Source organism: Salmo trutta, chromosome 7, assembly GCF_901001165.1.
Source record: "Salmo trutta chromosome 7, fSalTru1.1, whole genome shotgun sequence".
In the NCBI taxonomy this organism is placed as follows: domain Eukaryota; kingdom Metazoa; phylum Chordata; class Actinopteri; order Salmoniformes; family Salmonidae; genus Salmo; species Salmo trutta.
The window spans coordinates 37,041,449-37,062,233 of NC_042963.1; the positions used below are offsets into that span (position 1 = coordinate 37,041,449).

The 20,785-nt window shown below is 42.4% G+C and overlaps 1 protein-coding gene across 2 annotated transcripts in view; it reads left to right on the plus strand.

Moving 5' to 3' along the window:
• LOC115197322 (furin) overlaps nt 1–20,785 on the plus strand; it is a 223,724-nt gene that overhangs the window by 87,095 nt on the left and 115,844 nt on the right. The gene's annotated exons all lie outside the window — the stretch shown is intronic.

Consider the following 20,785-nt stretch of genomic DNA (forward strand, 5'->3'; position numbering starts at 1 on the left):
GGGTGGAGATTATAACAGAACATGGCCAAGATGTTCAATTGTTCATAGATAATAATAATCACAGTGGTTGTCGAGGGTGCAACAGGTCAGCACCTCAGGAGTAAATGTCAGCTGGCTTTTCATAGCCGATCATTCAGAGTATCTCTACCGCTCCTGCTGTCTCTAGAGAGTTGAAAACAGCAGGTCTTGGACAGAAATAATTTCTGTGTTCTAGTACTCTCATGAAAAGAATTTAAGTACTCACATGTTAGCATGGCAAAGGGCTGAAGGCAAGTAAGTTTGCGGTATGCTATCGGTTGTTCCAATTACTGGTTGTTCTGATACACGACTGAAAACAGAACATATTTTCACTACACTTGACATACTCCAAACAATAAATACACCTTAGAGTTATATATTTTGTCAGTGCTAATACATTTAAGCTTAATAGTTACATTTGTACATTTCAAGTACTTGTTTTTTCAATTATTAGTGGGCCAAACAAAAATGAACCTTGAATCAGGTACTAGAGTACTCGTGTCCATCCTTAATTAGAAATAAGTCGGGCTCCCGAGTGAAGCAGCGGTCTAAGGCACTGCAGTGCTTGAGTCGTCACTACAGATCCGGGTTCGATCCCAGGCTGTGTCGCAGCAGGCTGCAACCGGGAGACCCATGAAGCGACGCACAAGGCAGGATGTCCTTGTCCCATCGCACTCCTGTGGCGGGCCGGGCACATGTACGCTGACACGGTCGCCAGTTGTACGGTGTTTCCTCCGACACATTGGTGCGGCTGAGGTCTGGGTTAAGCCAGCAGTGTGTCAAGAAGCAGTGCGAATTGGCAGGTTCGTGTTTCGGAGGACGCATGGTTCTCGAACTTCGCCTCTCCCGAGTTCGTACGGGAGTTTCAGCGTTGGGACAAGACTTTACCTACCAATTGGGGAGAAAAAGGGTATAATAATTTTGAGACACCTTTTCTAAAACCAGCTCCAAAGTAATACAAGCACATCAAATAATTGACCAAGTGCAGGGTATATAAAATATGAAATTAGTAGAAAAAGCAGCACACAGTTTGTCCCTCAAGCCTGTTTGATTTCTCCTTTGAGTCTTGAACATTTATTTTCTGTATTTTGAGTGGAGCGTCAAATCAAATGTTATTTGTCACATGTCACAGCAGGTGTGGACTAACTGTAAAATGCTTACTTACAGGCCCTTCTCAACAATGCAGAGATAAATAAAATAGAGATTAATCGAAAAAGTAAGACAAGTAATAATAAAATAATAATAGATACACAATGAGTAACGATAACTTGGCTATATCCTCTGTCAGTGTCGCGTGTAGTTATCAGATGTTTTATTTATTGATTCAGGCATTTAGCCGAGATGACGGCTGTTTTCATCTGGCCTGTTTCTCAACCTTGAAGATAGATGGGATCAACAGACAGAGTAACACCCCTGTGGCCAGAGCAAGAGCTAGCTAGCTACACATTCTGTTTCATATGCTATTGATGAAGAGCATCTCTCTCTCTCTCTCGCTCACTCCCCCCTCTCTCTGAGTAATATTAGAAGGAATTACAGGGAGTAGCCTTCACCCCTCGCTCCTCTCTCCCCGCAGACCGACCATTACTCTGTATAACATTGGAGCAGAGATTATAGGCTTGTGTGATTACTAATGCTACTAATGTGATGAATAGGCATACTGCTGTGAACTCTGTGTGTGTGTGTGTGTGTGTGTTGCACACGTAAGGAAGAGATGAATCCAACACCCTCAACTCCTATGAATATTCAATGCCCCAGTGATGTGGGGTGAAAATTCAGTGTTTACTAATTTGGTGAGCATATTTCCTAACCCCAGAGAGGGATTTAAGATTCAAGGTTCATCCCAGTGAGAACATTTTGAATTAGAGAGAGAGAGAGAGAGAGAGAGAGAGAGAGAGAGAGAGAGAGCGAGAGAGAGACTGAGTGTACAAAACATTAAGAACACCTTTCGAGACCTTGGACTCTACAAGGTGTTGAAAGCGTTCCATAGGGATGCTGGCCCATGTTGTGTCAAGTTGGCTTTTGGGTGTCCTTTGGGTGGTGGACCATTGTTGTTACACAGTGGAAACTGTTGAGCGTGAAAAACCCAGCAGCTTTGCAGTTCTTGACACAAGCCTGAGCGCCTGGCACCTACTACCATACCCCATTCAAAGGCACTTACGTCTTTTGTCTTGCCCATTCACCCTCTGAATGGCACACATACATAATTCATGTCTCAATTGTCTCAAGCCTTAAAAATCCTTATTTAACTGGTCCCCTCCCCATCTACACCGATTGAAGTGGATTTAACAAGTGACAGCAATAAGGGATCATAGCTTTCACCTGGATTCACCTGGTCAGTATGTAATGGAAAGAGCAGGTGTTCATAATGTTTTGTACACTCAGTGTATATGCATGTAATGGTATCTGTGTCACACTCATCTAGGTGTGTGTGTACTGTGAAATTAGGGATGATGAGGCATTGCAGTGTGTGGGATGTGTGAGATACGGCTGGCCAGGAGATAGGGAAGGAATTCACACCTCTTCCTAATCCCATCCTCCCCATCTCTCCCCTCTCAAATCTCCCCTCTTCTCTCCAGTCTCCCTCATTTCTTCCTTTCAAATACCCGCCTTGTTCTCTAATGTCTCCCCTCCTGTCCTCTCCTCTTTTCCATTCTCCTGCTCCTTTCTCTTATTTTTTAATCTCCTTTCCAGTCCCTCTCGTCTCTTCCCCTCAAATCTCCCCCTCAGAGCTCTCCCCTCCTCCCTTCCCTATATCCTGCAGTAGACAGACAGACATCAAATCAAATAAAATGTTATTGGTCACACACACATGTTTAGCAGATTTTTATTGCGGCTGTAGCGAAATGCTTGTGTTTCTAGCTCCAACAGTGCAGTAATATCTAACAAGTAATATCTAACAATTTCACTACAATACACACAATACACACAAGTAGTGATGCCAACAGGCCTAATAATGTAATAAATAACACATTCAAAAACAAAATACTGCAAAGTTGCCTAGAATCTCGGCTGCCCTCTCTATCTGCTTCATTTCATTTCATTTCATTTCATTTCATTCAGACAGACAGACAGACAGACAGACAGACAGACAGACAGACAGACAGACAGACAGACAGACAGACAGACAGACAGACAGACAGACGAATGGATTGGAATGGAATGGATTGGAAGCAGTCCAACTTATCATGTATCATTGGTCATCCTGACTGTGGAAGTCTCAGCCGCTACTAAAGAACCCTTACATAAGCCTCCCTTCTTTCTCAACTCAGTCTTGCCTTCACTGTTATTCACACCTTTCACAATACAAAGGCTTTGTTATTCTAACAACAGTGAATGGTTATCTAAATGGTTAGCTATGTATTTATTCTGTCTGGTAAGTCATTAGGAGCTGGCCCTTGTTACAGTGTTGCTCCCCACAACAGGTGTCATGAAATGACAAAGCCCATATCCAGATAGACATAATGGAACACACTGGATTAGCTCTGAGGGAGCAAACAAACAATTAGCCTGCATTTCACAATAAACAATTAGCCTGAATTTCAAAACACACAATTATCCTCTATTTCAAACCAATAATTACTGTTTCTGAGAGAAACCTCCGATTTTGACAGTTGTCAGTTAACCAGGACTGTGTCGATATCCCACATGTGGGGATTCACTAGGTTCACCTTCTCTAGGAAGAACATATCAAAGCGTATTTTGGAGACTCAGGTAGAGTGGCGAATGAGGTGAGCCTTAAAGGAGCCACTCTCCCGCTCTCTGGTTATTCTCCCTTCTCTTCCACATGAAGAGCACTACGCTTTAGCTCTCCTCAGACCGACTGGATCCCTGTTTTCCTACTTAACTGCTCACAAGTAAACCGTGAAGGATATCGCTGCTGAGCGTAGGTCTTCCAACCCTCTCGAGAGGTTGAGTACTGAATGGAAGGTTTTTTTGTGTATAAAATTAATTTTCTACTTCTCGGTTTCCGTTGATACATAGCTTCATGGCTAGCTATTGAGACAATGCTGTGAGGCTAACTTGACTAGCTTACTGAGAGGCAAGCTAAGCTCACTAGCATACCCTACCTGCAACACAGTATCATTGCTATCTCCCTTTTCTCATGTAGTTCAACCTACGTTCACCCGTTTGTCTATTACGAACTTTTCAGCCTCACAGTTCTTTCCTTCGCGGGAGAACACTATCTGAAGGCTAACTCTGCCCCCACATGGTTTCTTTCAGCCACTCCTTCACCACAAGGTAGCTGCTAGCTAGCTAACGCCCCAGGCAAGCTAGACACACCAGTATTACTACCTGCAACACGGTAATATTGCTAGCTCCCTTCTCTTGTTTAGTACAACATACGTTCACTCGTTTGTGTTGACTAGACTTACCAGATTTTCACCCCGAATTCAAACAACACACACACTGTTCCCTTCGGCTAGCACCGTGTTAGCTATAGCTTACCTTTAGCCTCCAAGGTGGTTGTAGCTAGCTAATGCCTACACTAGCCTCACGCCTATAAGATTCATACACAGTGCTCACTTCATCTATCCATTAGTTGCAAGGCATCTAATGCGCTAGCTCATGCCTGAAAAAACATCTATTTAATCCATTTTAGAATAAGGCTGTGACGCAATTGTCATAATCTTCTCCTTCATCTGAAGATATCTCGAAGTCAGAGTCAGACCAAAATGCAAGCGGGATGTGGATACTCATCTTTTAATGTAAAGAATAAAGAATACACGAAAAACCAATAAACACGAACGACTTCAGACAGGCCAACAGGCTATACATACAAAAAGATTAGCAGTGTTAGCACAACCACCCACAAACCCAAGTGACAAACATACTCCTAATTATATGACTCCCAATCAGGAACAACGATCACCAGCTGTCCCTGATCGGGAGCCACACAGACCAACATAGAAATACAACACCCAGAACACACATACACAGACATACACTGCCACGTCCTGACCAAAACTACACAACAACACCCTCTGCTGGTCAGGACGTGACAGCAATAGACAACAGCACAGTGCTGACATTTTATATTGATCTGTCAAAAGCATTATATACAGTTGATCATGCAGTGCTAATTACTCAACTACTATTTGAGAAGGTCCAGTGACACAAATTTCCTAGGTGGCAAAGGTCTGGATGGATATCATCCTTAATCGGCGCTGTGGTACAGCGTAGTAACACACATAGTCGTCTACGACTTAGGAAACATGTCTTTATGTAAAATGTGCATTAAATACATTAAATGACAACTTCTTTCTTTAGAATGTAAACATGTACAAAAATAACAAATAAAAAAACAATGCATGAAATGTATGTATTCACTACTGTAAGTCGCTCTGGAAAGGAGCGTCTGCTAAATGACTAAAATGTAAATGTAATGTGCAACACTGCATCAACATTGCTGAAGAACAAAAGTGGTTACATAATTGTCTTTGCAAAAAGTGCACTGTGAACCATTGTACATGGGCCTTGAATTACAAATAAAATATTTAAATAAAATAAAGTGCATGTTTACTGGCGAACAAAGGAGAGTTGAACAAAAATAATAATCTGAATGCACAGAACATCCTTGTGGGCCATGCAATATTCATGTGTAAGTCACTCTGGGCCTTGCCTTTACTTTTTTAAATTTAACTAGGCAAGTCAGTTAAGAACAAATTCTTATTTACAATGACGGTCTAGGAACAGTGGGTTAACTGCCTTGTTCAGGGGTAGAACGACAGATTTTTACCTTGTCAGCTCAGGGATTCGATCTTGCTCGGTTACAAGTCCAAACGCTCTAACCACTAGGCTACCTGCCACCCCTTGCATCAATGAGAGAAAATTGTACTTTCTGTCACCTGCCAATGCTTAGAATTTTGGCACAAATGGTGTGAGAGCAACACTGAGACACTGGTGCAGATTGTGGAGAAGGCTGATTCACAGTTGTATGTGGAGCAAAACATGGTCAGGATGTATAGTGCCAGTTTCTTGAGAACAGGGACATCAGATGCAGGCCCCATCTTTCCCCAGAAAGTGACAGGGTCACAATCACCAGCCTGCTCCTTCAAAGCCACATTTTCTTGCAGCTAAGACGTGTTTTTAATTCTAGTGCTGCTTTGCACACACAAGCTTGTTAGCTCGCTACGTTTGCGCGAGTCTAATGTTACACCAACTCGGAAATTCAAAGAAAGTCAAAGTTCCTCCATAGAAGCCGCTCCTGCGTAGGTATTATTCTGTGGCCATAATTCATATAATGTATCTCATAACAAGATGCCCAGTTATTCAAAGCAAGGTTCCTCAATCAATCTTCTCTCGTTCTTTCCTCACCCTCAACATTTTTAGTTGCATCTCGTGCCCTACCTTGTGACTTGAAGCACAGTGTGTGTGTTTGTCTTTCATTATGATTAAACCATGCTGTTACGGCAAAATACTATTTGCTCTTAACAACTTTTTCATAAAGATTCAATCGTTTCCCGCTCCACAGCAAGCGGCTCCATCCGCACTGATTGGTGAAATAATTAAATGTTGAACTAAATTTAAAAAAAGGATATTTCAGAGGTTTAAAAAGGAAGAGAAAGGAACGATTAAACCAGTACTTACTTTGGGTTAGAGCTAGTTCAGAACTTTACTTTGCTGGAACGGAACAAAATAATAATGGTTCTGTTCAGAACGAAACGATTGGAAAATATTTTTGGTTCCAACCCCTGATCGAAATAAATCCTGTCTTACATTTGAAAACAGGAAAAAGATTGTTCAAGCATCACTTCTCCCAGTACTTCACTATGGTGATATAATCTACATGCAATTAGCAGCCTCTGTTTAAAACCTTTAGATTCACTCAACCCTGCATTTTATCACTGGAGAAAATCATTGCCTTTTATATAGTTCTGTTGGCTGGGAGTCTTTGACTACCAGAAGGGCTGCTATTTGTTTATAAAGCAGTTCTCCAAAAACTCCCATACTACCTCACCTCACTTCTTAATTGGAAATCCAGCCACCATCAGACTTGCTCTCAAGACTGGCTGGTTCTAGAGGTTCCATGGGTCTCCACAGTATCCAGAAAGATTGCTTTTAGTTATTGTGCCCCTTAGCGCATGGAATGACCTGCAGGCCACTTTAAAGCTTGACTCTCTGGTCTCAAAGGGTCAGTTTGGGATATTGTTGTGGAATGTGGTGAAGGAGAAACTGCACTTGTTTTGATTGATGTGTAAATGTATCTGTCTCTTTTGAACTGTATTTATTGTAATGTGTAGTTCATTGTAAATTGATAGTGTTGTATTGACTTATCATGTTGATTTATTGTTCCCAGGGCACCCTTGTAAATGAGAGTCTTGTCTCAATGGGCTTTCCCTGGTTAAATAAAGGTAAAAAAAAATATTAAAAAACACGCATAAGAAATGCTTTTCTCCCGATTTATTATGGGCCCCTTTACTCCATGGGAAACAAGCATGCTCAGGCAGCTCTCAAACGAGTCCTGCAGTTTTACCGAGTACCATCCTGTACTGTGCTTAAGCCACGCTACTAGTCCTCATGGCTAACGCCAGCTAGCTAACCACCATCTGGCTGTTACTAGCTTAGCTCTCATATTTAGTTTGCCTAGTACTGAGTGTGTGTCTACTAACTAAAATACTTTGTAGTACTACTTAAGTACCTGTACTTTACTTTACTATTTATTTTTTTGACTACTTTTACTTTTACTTCACTACATTCCTAAAGAAAATAATGTACTTTTTACTCCATACATTTTCCCTTTTTCTTGGAGAAGTGATGTGATTAAAGAGATAGTTAATTTCAACACTGTTTTCCATGGTCCTATGCTCCTTGCTGGAGTTTTGGGACAGAGAGAATGTTCATCGTTGTTAAAACCTGTTGGGGCTAGGGGGTAGCCTTAATCCCCCAGTTGGGATTGCTAGCAAGGCGGGAAATTCAAAACATCAAAAATCTAATAATTTCAATTTCTCAAACAATCAACTATTTTACACCATTTAAAAGATAAACATCTCCTTAATCTAACCACATTGTTCGATTTTCAAAGAGGCTTTACGGCGAAAGCATAAAGTTAGATTACGTTAGGACAGTACATAGCCAAAAAAGTACAAACATCAATTTTCAATTCAAGGACAGGCGTCACCAAAAGCAGAAAACCAGCTAAAATTATGCACTAACCTTTGACAATCTTCCTCAGATGACACTCCTAGGACATTATGTTATACAATACATGCATTTTTGTCCCATCAAGTTCATATTTATATCCAAAAACAGCATTTTACAGTGGCAGAATTTTTTTTCTCCCTCAAATGCTTCCGGTAAATCAGGTTACAATTTACAAAAGTACTATTCGAAAACATTGGTAAATTATAATATTGTCATTCAAAGAATTATAGATTAACATCTCGTAAATGCTACCGCATTGCCAGATTTCAAAATAACTTTACTGGGAAATCACACTTTGCAATAAACGGGGTCCTATGCTAAGAACATGCTAAGAACAATAGGCTAGGATATACAGGTTAGCACCATCTAATATCAAAAATACTATTGTTAATAATCCCTTACCTTTGATTATCTCCATCAGAAGGCACTTCAAGGAATCCCAGGTCCACAACAAATGTGGTTTCTTTTGACAAAGTTCATAATTTATGTCCAAATAACTCCAAATTGTTCCATGTTGTTAGGCGTTCAGTAGGCTCCTCAAAAGTAGGGCGGGGGGGGGGGGAAGTCACGACGAAAAGTTTAAAAAAAAATCTATTTATGTTGTATAGCATCAATCTTTAGGGCAATTTTTAACGTGAAACATCAGTAATATTTCAACCCGACCTCTCCTGTGTCTCCTATGTCTTGAAAACCGTTTTTGATAAATGTCTCGCCTCACATGCATGCGCAGGTGCGCACAATAATGAAGTGACGACATCCCAGGGACGTCAACTTCTCTTCGTTGTCATCCGGTCTCTGTTCATCATAGACGCTTCAAACAACTTTATAAAGATCGTTGACATCTAGTGGAAGCCGTAGGAAGTGCGAAATGAATCCTTTGTCACTGTGTGATCTATTAGCAATGACTCGAATATAGTACAGCCACAAAATTCTCATTTCCTGGTTGTATTTTTCTCAGGTTTTTGCCTGCCATATGAGTTTTGTTATACTTACAGACACCATTCAAACAGTTTTAGAAAATTCAGAGTGTTTTCTATCCAAATCTGTTAATAATATGCATATCCTAGCTTCTGAGTTGGTGTAGGAGGCAGTTAAAAATGGGCACATATTTTTTTCAAAATTCTCAATACTGCACCCTAGCCCCCTTGGCAGGCTTTCTCGGCCTGCCAAGGCTCCGACAGTGATACAGTTTATCCATAACTGTTTTGTCGTCTCTGAAGCCGGGTGTACACTACACGATTTTGGCCCCGATTTAGCTGTCCCAGAATTTTTTGGGAGATCGGATAAAAAAAATCCACCGCGTTGCCTACTCAGGGCGCGCGTTAAATGTTAACGTGTCAGAGGCATAATCTGAGCACTACCGATTCCGTCTTTTAGCCGTCCTACACATCTCGATGTTTTAAAACATGTTTGATTTTATCAGCACAAATTCTGCAACGCTCTTGTAGTGTGAGATGCAATAATTCAATAATGCTATTGTGTCGCATCACCCAGAATGTGTAGACTTCTGCTAGTATGCGTTTGTACTTGCCAAAGTGTCAAATCGTTACAGCTCTAAGCAACGTTATTCAATTCAAAAGGTATTGGCTAAATGTACGATATATACAAAAGTATGTGGACACCCCTTCAAATTAGTGGATTTGGCTATTTCAGCCACACCCGTTGCTGACAGGTGTATAAAATCGAGCACACAGCCATGCAATCACCATAGACAAACATTGGGTGTAGAATGGCCTTAATGAAGAGCTTTCCACCTTTCCAACAAGTCAGTTCGTCAAATTTCTGCCTTGCTAGAGCTGCCCCGGTCAACTGTAAGTGCTGTTATTGTAAAGTGGAACAGCAACGGCTCAGCCACGAAGGGGTAGGCTACACAAACTCACAGAACAGGACCGCCGAATGCTGAAGCGCGTAGCACGTAAAAATTGTCTGTCCTCGGTAGAAACATTCACTAAATCAAATCAAATCATATGTTATTTGTCACATGCACTGAATACAACAGTGAAATGCTTACTTACAAGCCCTTAACCAATAATGCAGTTTTAAGAAAAATACCCCTAAAGTTTTTTTAAATAAAAGTAACAAATAATAAAAGAGCAGCAGTAAAATAACAATAGCGAGGCGATATACAGGGGGTACCGGTACAGAGTCAATGTGCAGGGGCACCGGTTAGTCGAGGTAATTGAGATATTATATACATGTAGGTAGAGTTATTGAAGTGACTATACATAGAGTAGCAGCAGCATGCAAATAGTCTGGGTGGCCATTTGATTAGATTTTCAGGAGTCTCATGGCTTGGGGGTAGAAGCTGTTTAAAAGCCTCTTGGACCTAGACTTGGCGCTCCGGTACCACTTGCCGTGCGGTAGCAGAGAGAACAGTCTATGACTAGGGTGGCTGGAGTCTTTGACAATTTTTAGGGCCTTCCTCTGACACCACCTGGTATAGAGGTCCTGGATGGCAAGAAGCGGCGTACTGGGCCGTATGCACTAGTGACGTACTGGGCCGTATGCACTACCCTCTGTAGTAGAGGTCGACCGATTATGATTTTTCGATGCTGATTATTGGAGGACCAAAAAAAAGCTGATGCCGATTAATCGGATGATTTTTATATATATATTTGTAATAATTACAATTACAGCAACACTGAATGAACACCTTTATTTTAACTTAATATAATACATCAATAAAATCTATTTACTCTCAAATAAATAATGAAACATGTTCAATTTGGTTTAAATAATGCAAAAACAAAGTGTTGGAGAAGAAAGTAAAAGTGCAATATTTGCCATGTAAAAAAGCTAACTTTTAAGTTCCTTGCTCAAAACATGAGAACATATGAAAGCTGGTGATTCCTTTTAACATGAGTCTTCAATATTCCCAGGTAAGATGTTTTAGGTTGTAGTTATTATAGGAATTATAGGACTATTTCTCTCTATACCATTTGTATTTCATATACATTTGACTATTGGATGTTCTTATAGGCACTATAGTATTGCCAGCCTAATCTCGGGAGTTGATAGGCTTGAAGTCATAAACAGCGCAATGCTTGAAGCACAGCGAAGAGCTGCTGGCAAATGCAGGAAAGTGCTGTTTGAATGAATGCTTACAAGCCTGCTGCTGCCTACCACCGCTCAGTCAGACTGCTCTATCAAATATCAAATCATAGACTTAATTATAATATAATGACACACAGAAATACACGCCTTAGGTCATTAATATGGTCAAATCCGGAAACTATCATTTCGAAAAGAAAACTTTTATTCTTTCAGTGAAATACGGAACCGTTCCGTATTTTATCTAACGGGTGGCATCCCTAAGTCTAAATATTGCTGTTACATTGCACGACCTTCAATGTTATGTCATAATTATGTACAATTCTGGCAAATTAATTACGGTCTTGTTAGGAAGAAATGGTCTTCACACAGTTCGCAACGAGCCAGGCAGTCCACACTGCTGCATAAGTGACCAAATCTCCCTAGTTAAAATAAATGTATGTTAGCAGGCAATATTAACTAAATATGCAGGTTTAAAAATATATACTTGTGTATTGATTTTAAGAAAGGCATTGATGTCTATGGTTAGGTACACATTGGTGCAACGACAGTGCTTTTTTCGCGAATGCGTAGTAGGCTGTGATTCAATGATAAATTAACAGGCACCGCATCGATTATATGCAACGCAGGACAAGCTAGATAAACTAGTAATATCATCAACCATGTGTAGTTAACTAGTGATTATGTTAAGATTGATTGTTTTTTATAAGATAAGTTTAATGCTAGCTAGCAACTTACCTTGGCTCCTTGCTGCACTCTCGTAACAGGTAGTCAGCCTGCCACGCATTCTCCTTGTGGAGTGCAATGTAATCAGCCATAATCGGTGTCCAAAAATGCCGATTACCGATTGTTATGAAACCTTGAAATCGGCCTTAATTAATCGGCCATTCCGATTAATCGGTCGACCTCTACTCTGTAGTGCCTTGCGGTCGGGGGCTGAGCAGTTGCCATACCAGGCAGTGATGCAACCCATCAGGATGCTCCTTTTGAGGATCTGAGGACCCATGCCAAATCTTTTCGGTCTCCTGAGGGGGAATAGGTTTTGTCTTGGTGTGTTTGGACCATGTTAATTTGTTGGTGATGTGAACACCAAGGAACTTGAAGCTCTCAACCTATTCCTCTACAGCCCCATCGATGAGAATGGGGGCGTTCTCGGTCCACCTTTTCCTGTAATCCACAATCATCTCCTTTTTCTTTATCATGTTGCGGGAGAGGTTGTTGTCCTGGCACCACACGACCAGGTCTCTGACCTCCTCCCTATAAGCTGTCTCGTCGTCGTTGTTGATCAGGCCTACCACTGTTGTGTCATCGGCAAACTTAATGATGGTGTTGGAGACGTGCCTGGCCGTGCAGTCATGAGTACAGGAGGGGACTGAGCACTCACCCCTGAGGGGCCCCCTGTTGAGTATCAGCGTGGCGGATGTGTTGTTACCTACCCTTACCACCTGGGAGCGGCCCGTCAGGAAGTCCTGGATCCAGTTGCAGAGGGATGTGTTTAGTCCCAGGGTCCTTAGCTTAGTGATGAGCTTTGAGGGAACTATGGTGTTGAACGCTGAGCTGTAGTCAATGAATAGCATTCTCACATAGGTGTTCCTTTTGTCCAGGTGTGAAAGGGCAGTGTGGAGTGCAATAGAGATTGCATCATCTGTGGATCTGTTGGGGCAGTATGCAAATTGGAGTGGGTCTAGGGTTTCTGGGATAATGGTGTTGATGTGAGCCATGACCAGCCTTTCAAAGCACTTAATGGCTACAGACGTGTGTGCTATGGTTCATTAGTCATTTAGGCAGGTTCCCTTAGTGTTCTTGGGCACAGGGACTATGGTGGTCTGCTTGAAACATGTTGGTATTACAGACTCAGACAGAGAGAGGTTGAAAATGTCAGTGAAGACACTTGCCAGTTGGTCAGCGCATGCTCTGAGTACACGTCCTGGTAATCCGTCTGGCCCTGTGGCCTTGTGAATGTTGACCTGTTTAAAGGTCTTACTCACATCGGCAGCGGAGTGCGTGATCACACAGTCATCCAGAACAGCTGATGCTCTCATGCATGTGTCAGTGTTACTTGTGTCATGACGTTGGCCTGTGGGTAAGGTTTATGACCCCCCCCCAATAAATACCTTTCTCCCTTCCCCTCTCTGACCCTACTGAAGGACTGCTGTCCTGAAGGACTGCTGTCCTGTTAAATATAGAGAGTCTGGGAACATCAAACAAATGGGGAAAGGAACCATATTTTGGTAATAAAACCAGTTGGAAATATGCTTTGGAACGTAATGAGTATGGATGTCAGTTCAGTTGTCATCTGAGACATTATGACTGATGACAGGACGACATAAACTGTACCTGGGAAAGTATACACCCTCTAGTTATCAGAGTCACATGGAATTGTTATGCAATTGAAATGTTTGATATTGAAATTGTTTGTTAGGAGATTAAATGTAATTTTAGCTTCCAAATGAAAGAATTGGGTTTTCATAAGGAAAGTGCCCTGCTTGATCAGTGGCCCAACCCTGTGAAGAGACAGGGGTTATAAACGATGAAACACCTCCTTCCCCCTCTCCACTATATAAGCCTTTGATGAAAAGATAACCACGTTGTTCCAGTACGTGAGGTCTGCAGCCTCTACGTTAGAAGGACACACATGTCAAGTACAGAACTAAGCCAACCTCGGCGTGAGCTTTGGTGGCGAATGGTATGAACTTTGAGCTTATTCACTACAGAAGTGATACTTCCTAGCCGTTGAGTTAGCAGCGGCCGCTGTAGACGTGGGCTAGGAAAGGACGGACGACGGATCCAGTCTAACAAACAGACGAAGATACCACCACGTATCCAATTTACCGCCAGAGACATTCTTCCGAGTACAGGAAGATCTGTTGGCCAACCCGGCCAGCATCTACGACCAATCTACCGAAGCGCAGCTCAGAGTAAATATTTATTGCATTTTCCTTTTCCAAATGGGCGGTAATTTAGAATGCATAAGATAATGTATTTACGATAGCATAGCTGCTGTTTCTTTGTTCCTAAATCTTCCCGCTCTTTCATTCAAGCCCAACCCCCTTTCCTTTGTGTAACCAGCCATCATGTATGACATCATTTGTATTCGGTGTATTTGTAATTCTGTGTGATTAGTTTAGGTATTTAGTAAATAAATAATTAAACCCAATTTTGTATTGCTGATTCAACTTGTTAGCCAGGGTTCGTGAAGATAACCAAGAATTTACAACTTTCATTATGAGACTGAAAATAAAATGATTAAGATGACGGCTATCGATGTAAAAGATTACTAAGTATTTTAAGAGTTTATTCGGAAGATAACGGCTTTATAAACGTTCTTCCGTGGTGCCCCGACTTTCTAGTTAATTACATTTACATGATTAGCTTAATCAGGTAATATTAATTACAGAGAAAGGATTTTATAGAATAGCATGAAATATCACTTAATCTGGCATATTCAAAGACACGACACTTGCCTCAAAGCGAGCATAGAAGTAATTTAGCTCATCTGGTAGGCTCGTATCACTGGGCAGCTCTCGGCTGTGCTTCCCTTTGTAGTCTGTAATAGTTTGCAAGCCCTGCCACATCCGATGAGTGTTGGAGCCAATGTACTGAGTTCCAAACTGCTAACGTCAGCACAATTACTGTTCGTCGGGAGCTTTATGAAATGGCTTCCCATGGCCAAGCAGTGCACACATGCCTAAGATCACTATGCGCATTGCCAAGCGTCGGCTGGAGTGGTGTAAAGCTCGCCGCCATTGGACTCTGGAGCAGTGGTGTTCTCTGGAGTGATAAATCACTCTTCACCATCTGGCAGTCCGACAGGCGGTTGCCAGGAGAACACTACCTGCCCTAATGCATAGTGCCAACTGTAAAGTTTAGGTGGAGAAGGAATAATGGTCTGGGTCTGTTTTCCATGGTTAGAGCTAGGCCCCTTACTACCAGTGAAGAGAAAGCTTAAGTAAGTCGCTCTGGATAAGAGCGTCTGCTAAATGACTTAAATGTAAATGTTAACACTACAGCATACACTGACATTCTACACAATTCTTTGCATCCAACTTTGTGGCAACAGTTTGGGTAAGGCCCTTTCCTGTTTCAGCATGAGAATGCCCCCGTGCACAAAGCGAGGTCCATGTAGAAATGGTTTGTCGAGATCGGTGTGGAAGAACTTGACTGGTCTGCACAGAGCCCTGACTTCAACCCCATCAAACACCTTTGGGTTGAATTGCGTCCCTAAGCTTACAGTATGTGTGGACTGTACTCTACTAGCTAATGTTTGCCCCCTCAATCTGCCCAGGGGTTTTTGAGGTTAATGTATCTAACCCCATCTTTGACCGCGGACAACTTTTCCCATTGTCACACTTTGGAGCCTATGGCTTTTTGCCTGTCGCCTTTCCCCGTCCTTGTCCAGTATGCCCAGTGCGAATCTTCTTGGATTGTAGGAGAGCTCAGGCAACGGTGTTATGCTCTTCGCTCAGTAGGCTACCACCCTTGGAAGAGTGAGTGCCCTTCTCTCTTCAACGATACCCTGCTGGATATTATATTGATTTATAATGGGAAGGGTGATAGCCTTCGGAGGGTCCTGGAAGGGCTCTCTCCTACAGAGGAGTTTACCTCTTGTTTTTCAGACATTAATCTGAGACTGTGTGTGCGATATATTGGGCTTCCCCTCACTTTGTAATGAGGTTTTTTGCCGATGGGTTGTTTCTGCACCTTCTTGTTGAGTACTCTGAGGGTTGCTGATGTTGGGACTACCCTGGCTTCGGAGAACATGTCTTTGCGATACAGGAGTTGGCCATATCCCCACATGTGAGACACGAAACAAATAATTAAAAGATACACTACCGTTCAAAAGTTTGGGGTCACTTAGAAATGACATTGTTTTCCATGAAAACATACATGAAATGAGTTGCAAAATGAATAGAAAATATAGTCAAGACATTGACAAGGTTATAGTCCCCTCCTGTACTCCCTGTTCACCCACGACTGCATGGCCAGGCATGACTCCAACACCATCATCAACTTTGCTGACGACACAACAGTGGTAGGCCTGATCACCGCCAACGAAGAGACAGCCTATAGGGAGGAGGTCAGAGACCTGGCCGGGTGGTGCCAGAATAACAACCTATCCCTCAACGTAACCAAGACTAAGGAGATGATTGTGGACTACAGGAAAAGGAGCACCGAGCACGTCCCCATTCTCATCGACGGGGCTGCAGTGGAGCAGGTTGAGAGCTTCAAATTCCTTGGTGTCCACATCAACAACAAACTAGAATGGTCCAAACACACCAACACAGTCGTGAAGAGGGCACGACAAAGCCTATTCCCCCTCAGGAAACTAAAAAGATTTGGCATGGGTCCTGAGATGCTCAAAGGTTCTACAGCTGCAACATTGAGAGCATCCTGACCGGTTGCATCACTGCCTGGTACGGCAATTGCTCGGCCTCCGACCGCAAGGCACTTCAGAGGGTAGTACGTACGGCCCAGTACATCACTGGGGAAAAGCTGCCTGCCATCCAGGACCTCTACACCAGGCGGTGTCAGAGGAAGGCCCTAAAAATTGTCAAAGACCCCAGCCACCCCAGTCATAGACTGTTCTCTCTACTACCGCATGGCAAGTGGTACCGAAGTGCCAAGTCTAGGACAAAAAGGCTTCTCAACAGTTTTTAGCCATAAGACTCCTGAACAGGTAACCAAATGGCTACCCAGACTATTTGCATTGTGTGCCCCCCCCCCAACCCCTCTTTTACGCTGCTGCTACTCTCTGTTTATCTTATATGCATAATCACTTTAACATCTACATGCTACCTCAATTGGCCCGACCAACCAGCACTCCCGCACATTGGCTAACTGGGCTATCTGCATTGTGTCCCACCACCCGCCAACCCCTCTTTTTACGATACTGCTACTCTCTGTTCATCATATATGCATAGTCACTTTAACCATACCTTCAGGTACATACTACCTCAATAAGCCTGACTAACCGGTGTCTGTATATAGCCTGGCTACTCTTACTTTCAAATGTATTTTTACTGTTGTTTTATTTCTTTACTTACCTACACACACGCACACACACACACACACACACACACACACACACACACACATATACCTTTTATTTGCACTATTGGTTAGAGCCTGTAAGTAAGCATTTCACTGTAAGGTCTACACCTGTTGTATTCGGCGCACGTGACAAATAAACTTTGATTTGATTTATAAATAATGATTTTTTTTTATTTAAATAATAATTGTGTCCTTCAAACTTTGCTTTCGGCAAAGAATCCTCTATTTATAATTACAGCCTTGCAGACCTTTGGCATTCTAGTTGTCAATTTGTTGAGGTAATCTTAAGAGATTTCACCCAATACTTCCTGAAGCACCTCCCACAAGTAGGATTGGCTTGACGGGCTCTTCTTACGTACTATACGGTCAAGCTGCTCCCACAACAGCTCAATAGGGTTGAGATACGGTGACTGCGCTGGCCACTCCATTATAGACAGAATACAAGCTGACTGCTTCTTCCCTAAATAGTTCTTGCATAGTTTGGAGCTGTGCTTTGGGTCATTGTCCTGTTGTAGGAGGAAATTGGCTCCAATTATGGCATGGCGTTGGAAAATGGAGTGATAGCCTTCCTTCTTCAAGATCCCTTTTACCCTGTACAAATCTCCCACTTTACCATCACCAAAGCACCCCCAGACCATCACATTGCCTCCACCATGCTTGACAGATGGTGTCAAGCACTCCTCCAGCATCTTTTCATTTTTTCTGCGTCTCACAAATGTTCTTTCAGATCCAAACACCTCAAGCTTAGATTTGTCTGTCCATAAGACTTTTTACCAATCTTCCTCTGTCCAGTGTCTGTGTTCTTTTGCCCATCTTAATATTTTATTTTTATTGGCCAGTCTGAGATATGGCATTTTCTTTGCAACTCTGCCTAGAAGGCCAGCATCCCGGAGTCGCCTCTTCACTGTTGATGTTGAGACTGGTGTTTTGCGGGTACTATTTAATGAAGCTGCCAGTTAAGGATTTGTGAGGCATCTGTTTCTCAAACTAGACACTCTAACACTCTAATGTACTTGTCCTCTTGCTCGGTTGTGCACCGGGGCCTCCCATTCCTCTTTCTATTCTGGTTAGAGCCAGTTTGCGCTGTTCTGTGATGTGAGTAGTACACAGCGTTGTACGAGATCTTCAGTTTCTTGGCAATTTTTCGCATGGAATAGCCTTCATTTCTCAGAACAAGAATAGACCGCCGAGTTTCAGAAGAAAGGCCTTTGTTTTTGGCCATTTTGAGCCTGTAATCGAACTCACAAATGCTGATGCTCCAGATACTCAACTAGTCTAAAGGTGGACAGTTTTATTGCTTCTTTAATTAGCAAGACAGTTTTCAGCTGTGCTAACATAATTGCAAAAGGGTTTTCTAATGATCAATTAGCCTTTTAAAATAATAAACTTGGATTAGCTAACACAATGTGCCATTGGAACACAGGAGTGATGGTTGCTGACAATGGGCCTCTGTACACCTATGTAAATATTCCAACATTAACAATGTCTACTCTATATTTCTGATCAATTTTATGTTATTTTAATGGTAAAAAAAATGACATTTCTAAGTGACCCAAAACTTTTGAACGGTAGTGTAACTTCAGGTTACTTGTATAACCGCGGTTCTCTGATATTATGTTTGATATCGCACAGAATTTACCTGCTCGCAAGAGTGCAAAGAAAAAAAGCATTCTTGAGAATAACCAGAGGGTGGGAGAGTGGCTCCTTTTAAGGAAGGTTAGGGTTCACCTCATTCGCCACTCTACCCATCTGCTTCCATCAGACACTTTTGATAGGTTCTTTCGAGAGTAGGTGATCCTAGCGAATCCCCACATGTGAGATATCTCACTCATAATATCAGAGAACAGGAGTTACGCAAGTAACTTTTAGTTTGATAAGCCCACTCTGCACCTATCAGACTGTGTGTGTGTGCACGTGCACACACGTGCGTGTGTGAGTGAAGGGCATATGTCCATGATAAGAACAACAAAGGCACAATCAATATGCAATTCAGCAGAGATGTTTTCAGAGATGCGCAGTGTGTGTTTGTCCATGCATGTGTATGTGAGTGAGTGAGTGTAAGGGCACGGAACATTAAAAAGCACAGCGACAGCGGGGTGGAGGGATGCAGCAATCAATAAGCTATGCTGTGAAGCTGACATTTCCTACTGGATGACTGAGAGTGGCTGACTACACACTGACTCATCTTGGTGTGTGTGGTGTGTGTGTGTGTGTGTGTGTGTGTGTGTGTGTGTGTAAGAGAGGGAGAGCATGTTAGAGGAAGTGTGTGTGTGTGAGAGAGAGAGAGAGAGAGAGAGAGAGAGAGAGAGAGAGAGAGGGAGAGTTTGTGTGTGTGTGTGAGAGAGAGAGCAGGAGAGTTTGTGTGTGAGTGTGATAGATAGATAGATAGATTGATAGATTGATAGATAGATAGATAGATAGATAGATAGATAGATAGATAGATAGATAGATAGATAGATAGTGTGTGAGAGAGAGAGAGAGAGAGGGATAGTGTGTGTGTCCTGTGTAGTGTGTGGCTCTGCTTGTAGATGCTAGGGTACATGGATATCACAGAGCCTTAATTAAAGTGTATAACGGTTAAATTGAATATTTACTGTCTCCCTAAACAACAATTGAGCCCACTGTTCTTCCTTAAGAGATGGAAATGATTGAAAGTCTCCAATGAGCTGGATAGGCTGTTGTGCACTCCTCCTGCTCAGCCACCAAGGAATAAATAGACTGACAAACCGGCTGCGCACGTGCATCTGCGCCATCGTGCATCTGCGCACGTGCATCTGCGCCATCGTGCATAAATGTATTTTGTCCCCCCACACCAAACAACACGCAGGTGAAAATATCAAAACAAACAAATTATATTAATTTGGGGACATGTCGAAAGGCATAAAATATATATGGCAATTTAGCTAGTTAGCTTGCGCTTGCTAGCTAATTTGTCCTATTTAGCTAGCTTGCTGTTGCTAGCTAATTTGTCCTGGGATATAAACATTGAGTTGTTATTTTACCTGAAATGCACAATGTCCTCTACTCCGCCAATTAATCCACACGTAAAACGGTCAACCGAATTGTTTCTTGTCATCTCTCTTCCTTCCAGGCTTTTTCTTCTCTTGACTTAATATTGCGATTAGCAACTTTCATAAATTAGGTGCATTACCGCCACTGACTTTGTTCATCTTTCAGTCACCCACGTGGCTCTAACCAATGAGGAGATGGCACGTGGGTACCTGCTTCTATAAACCAATGAGGAGATGGGAGGGGCAGGACTTGCAGCGCGATCTGCGTCAGAAATAGAACTGATTTCTACTTTAGCCCTTGGCAACACAGACGCTCGTTGGCGCGCACGAGCAGTGTGGGTGCAGTAATTGAATAACATAGATTTCTAAATTATAATTTTTTTGGTCAGCCTGTGAGCCTCTACCAGACAGAGGCTCTGTCTCAGTCAATCCAGCCCCAGTGGGCAGGCTGTGCCAAGCTAAAGAGAAATCCTGTCCCTGGCCGATTAACTAACTACCGCGTCTTCCAACAT